Raw genomic sequence first — 6,000 nt, forward strand, 5'->3', positions numbered from 1 at the left:
GGCCAATTTTTTTATTAATACGCACACGTTCACTAGGCAACCACATTGTACACACAATGAATTCAGTACACACACAATTCATTCGCATGTATAAAACCTATAACACTACATACGCATACGTACAGAAGTTTACACATACCCCTCTATGAAGCGCTGGCCCTTATATAGTCCCTGAATTACAGTGGAACATGGTGGCACAAGCGATGCGTCATTTTTCTTCAACTCTTCACGATTTCATGGCTGCGTCACAATGTACGCTGACATTATTAAATAGTAGCTGTGGCTTAGCCAAGCGCACCAGTTAATCTAAAACAGCATAATAATGAACAATATAATTACAGAGTTGATTAAATTAGTGCGAAAACGACCATATTGAGAACCGTTCATACCATTCCGACGACATTTAGAAGTAGCGCCGTCTTCCGACAGCGGCCACAGATGAAATTTCTCTCTCGGATTTCTTTATTTTCAATAGTTACTGTGGGAGGGCGCAACATCGGCACCATGCAGTTCAGATTTTGTCGCCTTCGTCGCGTGGACTTCGTTGAGTGGTTTGGCGTTGACATCTGTTCACATTCTGTTTATGCGTTGACCACAAGTATGACGCTGGGCCATGGGTTGGTTCAACTGCTAGCCTTTCAACGACAATTCTTCTGATGCGGTACGGCCGTCTCATTTGTGTATACGTACGTTACAACGCGGGTCGGGCGAAGAAACAAGACAAGATGGCCTCGCACCGGACGGTGGTCTTTCGAGAGCGATGTCAGTGGCTCTTGGCGTCGCGGCAGCTCGATTACTTGAGCAGAGAAACTGGCGCTACACCGCGCGAATTATGGAAAAGAACGCTACCCACACTACGTGTTCTGTAATATTTCAGTACGCTGTACCTACATGCTGCTCTGCTACTGTTACGTCACGGTATTCGCCTGGCGTGTGAAATTGCGGTCATTGTGCGACAACTGCGTAGTTGTCGTTGTGGCGGTAGTTAGTCTTGCTTTGGATTTGGAATACTCTTTTCAGAAAGGTGAATGAGAGTGATAGTGATTACCTACTGTGCACAGCTGTCATTAGAAGCGCATTTTGTGTTGAGTTTCGCACGCCAAAGCAAGATCCCGAGAACGAGAGATACATACGCACGCGTGCATATGTCCGTCCTAATTCTCAGTGATGGCATGTGTATTACAAAACGCATGTGATTGAGAATTTTGGCTTAATTGACAGAAGTCATTGATTTATTTTTCATATATGTGCAATTATGATGCAGGCTAACGTTAAAATGCGGCCACGGCGGCCACATTTCAATGGGGCCGAAAGGGAAAGAACACCCATGTGCTTATGTTCGGGTGCACGTTAAAGAACCCCAGTTGATCTAAATTAATCCGTGGTCGCACACTACGGCGTGCCTCATAATCATATGGTGGTTTCGACACGTCAAACTCCAGCAGTTATATGTTATCGTACTTTCACGCATGCACTTTCCAGTGGTATCACTTTTGCTAAAATGTTCTAAAAATTAACTTTCACGCTTCTTTATATTGCTTGTTGTATTCATGAGTGATATAAGTGCTGTGTGAAACTAAAAACGCGTGCTCTTGCGAAGTATGTTAACGCCGAAAAAAATAGAACTATTGGTGTACAGTCTAAGGTGTTCATTAAAACAAGTCTGTTATTTGAAGCGGGACTTACTGTATTTATGACAAGCAGATCGTGCGCAAACTTGTACAAACAACACGAGACACACGGAAGTATGCGGCGCATCGCGCACACGCTAAGGCTATAAAAAAAAGAAAATAAAAACGCCACACACGTTACTCAATACATAGAACAAAAACAATGAACGCCACTCGTGTGTTGCTCGCATCAATCCTAGGTACAAGTAATTGCACGCAACTGGCCGAGATCGGTAGCACTCGATAGTTTGGTCTGAGGCTGCCGAGTGAGCGCGAAAGGGCGGCCGCTCTCCGAAGCACGGAATCACGATGTAACTCGGCGTGCGCATGCGCGCGCAAGCAAGTCACGTGGTTGAGGAGAAAAGTTTCTCCTTTGGCGCTTGCCGCAAGAGTGCGCGACGAGTAAATCATCTGCAAAGGAGAAAGTCGCTGCTCCGAAGGAGGAACGGAGCCCGTTTCTCCATTCTCGCTCCCTTTTTTTTTTTTTAGAGCGTACTACTAATAATTTTAAATATTTGTCATACTGAACTTACCTAATAAAATAGTAATGGTGCGTTCATTTCTTCTTACAGGACTCTGTATGGGTGGAGCTGTGGAAGGAACTGAAGCTGGTCCTGTCCTGCAAAGGTTCCAAGGAGAACCCGCAGAAGACACCGGAGGATTCACTGTCGAACAGCATAGGACTAAGTTCATTGCATCACATCAACTACAGCGCCACCAGCATAAACCCTACTGCCAACGCTCTTCTGGCCAAAGCGGCTCTACGCGGGGACAATAAGAGCGCGAACAAATTTTGAATATTTTCCCGAGTCTCGTATGAAACCACACTAACTTACACCCGACATTCCTCAATGCACAAGTCGATTTGAACTTTGAAGTCTGCGAAACCGGTGTTGAAAACATATGCAATGGAAAATTATTTCCCGCTTAAGGCTTGCAGAACACTGGCATCCCGAAAAATAATGCTGTCGTTTTAGCAGCATGAAAGTGCCTTTTCGTCGTACATGGATATCAATATGTTTCAGCAAATAAGAGAACATTACTGAAGTGAGATATGACAGAAGTTAGTGTGTAATTCGTATTTTAGAGCAAAATTCACCAAACGCAATTTTAACAAAACATTTCTCTTTAAGGGCGCCGCCGGGCGAAGGTGATACAATTTTGTGATACAGAGTGCAGTGCCTCAGCTGCCGTACTCGAGTTTCAAGATATAAACAAAGTAAAATACGCACGTGTCCGCTGCACGCTCGCGCGTTATGTGGTGCATGATTTATAAGTTGCGTGCTTCTATCAATAAACTTGCTTTTGTCAGACAAAAAAAAAAGAAAATGCTATTACTGCTAAAACCATGTAACGATGATTGTTGAAGTTTAGGCGTATGTGGCGTTTTAGCACGACGCAGGCACATGCACTGCCAACCAGCAACACTGGGAAAGATTCGAAAGGTTTGCCTTACTATTGGCCGCGAGATCGAGCGGAGTCGCCGCCTGGCGACAACTGGCTGAAGTGCGCCTAGTGTGGATTGCTCCATGCGTCGTCTGCTAGACGCGTTGTGTTTGCATGTGCGCGTACGTCATGCAGGGCCTCAAAAGGCGGTTTCTTCCTTTGCGTTGGTGCAACTTTAACCGCTCGTACGTATGCCTAACACGATTTAAAGAAGCATTTGGCCTCGATCGGCTGTATATGTATTGTAATAAGATCAGTGAGTGCACTTGTCGAGAGTGCTGCGCGTGGTCGTCGTACCGTCCGTTCACGAGAGTCATATCTGTGTAGGTGCCACATAGAGTTTCCTAAAATTAACTAGAGGGAACTCTGGCGCTGCGATCGTTCAGCCACCATGGGAATGATGGGTAGTACACGGATTTGCCTAGTCTTTGTACTTGCGGGCTTCGAACGCACTTGTGGCTTTGTTTATTGCTGTGTTTTGGTTTTCTTTCAGATAAAAGAATGGATCGTTGCGAACTTCGTGACCAGATTTGAATTGGTGAGCCTAAAGAAGTTAAGTGGTGAAGTGGAACTGTTCAACGTTTGCTGAACTTCATCTTGCGACAAAGCGGATGCAGGCGACGCCCAGCCAAACGGAGCCGAAAGTACGAAGTTTAGAAAAATCCGTGTACTACCCATCATTCCCATGCTGGCTGAAGCGCCATACGTTGCAGCTCCCATAGACACTAGCGCCAGAGTTCCCTCTAGTAAGTATTGTAGGAAACTCTATGAGGTGCCACTCTGTGGTTCAAGCGCATTGCAAAGTGCACTTGGCGTTGTCCTAAAGATGAGAAGTATTAAATCTCATGTGAATATAGCCTTTTAGCGGCTCGGGGGTTAAAAAAAGGCTCTCATGCACTTGCGCGTTGTGGTTAGGTGTATAACTTCGGGACTGTCGTTTATAGCTTACGCGACGAGCTTTAGTTGTGTACGGTCCTGGTCCCACTGCAGAGAAATATTTCTGTCAAGTCACGTCTGACACTTCGGTACTTAAAATGTCCCCAAAACAGAACAGAAAATGGAATGACACGGAAATCGCAAATGTTCTCGCGGCCGTGTAAACACAATGGAACATGCGCGAACTACAAAAGGGCTCGGGGACTCTCGTTTAAACAGACTCATAGCCAAGCGCAAACAAACTTTGCATTCACAGCGCAGACGGTACTTGAATGACAAAGAATAAATTCCATGAATTAATTTTCTTCTTCCTCAATTGATTCTCGCTTAATTTTCCTGCGTAAGTGTAGGAAAATCAAAGCACCGGGAAGCTTCCCCGAGCGTTCGCTTACTGCGACCGTCTTCACGCTCGTAGTGCACAGCAGCAACAAGCATATATATGCACACAGCGAAGTTATCGCTGACTACTCACCATTCTTTCAATGCGAATGCACCGTCGTCGAAGTGCTTGCTGCACACCATCGCGTACTTGGAAGGCGTCCTGCCGTTACGAAGCCTAACGAGCCACAGTCGGCGACGTTCTGCGTCGGTGGGATAAAAATAGAAGCTTATCCCTGGCTCTGTGCAGTATGTGCGGCATTGTGGCACCGAACAAAACCTCACCATCGATAACGAAGAGTTTTCTGCGGGTACGGAACACAAAATCACGATGTGAAAACAGAAGCCCGTGCACTTCTACACACACCACACGAAACCAGTATCCACACTAGCGGGGTGACGGTGCTGCCACCTATAGGTCGATCTCGCCGCGAATAGGAATTGGGCTGTTCGTGACATACGTTTTGCAGTCATCTGATTCAGGTAGCGATTGTTGCTTTGTAGTTATTCAGATGAAGGGGTTAGCAAACATGACATGTGCGAATCTGAACGTGCGTGGTTGCCCGCGGGACATTGTTAGAGGTGTTTTATTCTGTATGTTGAGGCAGGCGCCTGTAGTTTAGGACAACAACAAAAATACAAAAAAGAAGCTCCTCTCGGGTAGCGGATCATGCATCGGGCTTCAGCACTAGAGGCCCATAGATTAAATCCCGTCGTCGTCGGACGTCAGATACACGTTTCCCGGCCGCGGCGGCCACATTTTCGATGGAGGCGAGAATGTCGAAGGCCCGTGTACTTAGATTTAGGTGCACTTTAAAGAACCCCAGGTGGTCGAAATTTCCGGAGCCCTCCACTGCGACGTCTCTCGTGGTTTTGGGACTTTAAACCCCAAACGTTATTAAGATGCACCTTTATTCATATTTATACAGTGTGCCTAGACGCTGCCCTAGCGTCAGTTGTGGTGTGACGTCACTCGGTCAGGTACCCCGTACGCTGGTTGATTAGTCAGTGCAAATGGCTGACATGTAGCTAAAGAATGTAATGCACACAGCAAGCTCTCTGTACCCCAACCGGATGAAGGAAGGAAATGTTCGAGCGCTCGTTTTTTTTTTTTTTTTGAAACAAGGTCAATGAAAGCCAGCAGATAATGAAACCAAGGAAGCTATACGAGACGTTAATTATAATGTTCTAAGTGAATTGTAATAACTGTTATATAGATTTGAAGAACGTAAAGTGGACGAAAAGACAACTTGCCGCTGGTAGGGACCGAACCTGCGACCTTTGGATTCAACTGGCTGTTTCCGTATACTAAAGAGTGCAACAGCTGAACTTCCGGTCGCGGTCACCTCAGCATAAACGTCATGTCTGACGGCAATGGTAGACCGGCAAATCACTATTAACTCTTATCGATGATGGAGGTTGTTAGCCCAAGGGCTATGTGATACCAAACAGCGCCATGACTATGAGTATCACTTGGCAGTGATAAGCGCAATGCAATAAATAATTTAACATGACAATAAAGAAGCCTAAACATAATCAAAATATATAAAATATAATTTATATAAAGATA

At 45.6% G+C, this 6,000-nt stretch overlaps 1 pseudogene; it reads left to right on the forward strand.

The window, feature by feature from the left end:
• Nucleotides 1–2,974, forward strand: part of LOC119395947 (glutamate receptor ionotropic, kainate 2-like) — a 56,626-nt pseudogene extending 53,652 nt beyond the window's left edge.
• Nucleotides 2,975–6,000: the final 3,026 nt, after the last annotated feature.

This window comes from Rhipicephalus sanguineus, chromosome 6, assembly GCF_013339695.2.
Source record: "Rhipicephalus sanguineus isolate Rsan-2018 chromosome 6, BIME_Rsan_1.4, whole genome shotgun sequence".
Lineage (NCBI taxonomy): Eukaryota > Metazoa > Arthropoda > Arachnida > Ixodida > Ixodidae > Rhipicephalus > Rhipicephalus sanguineus.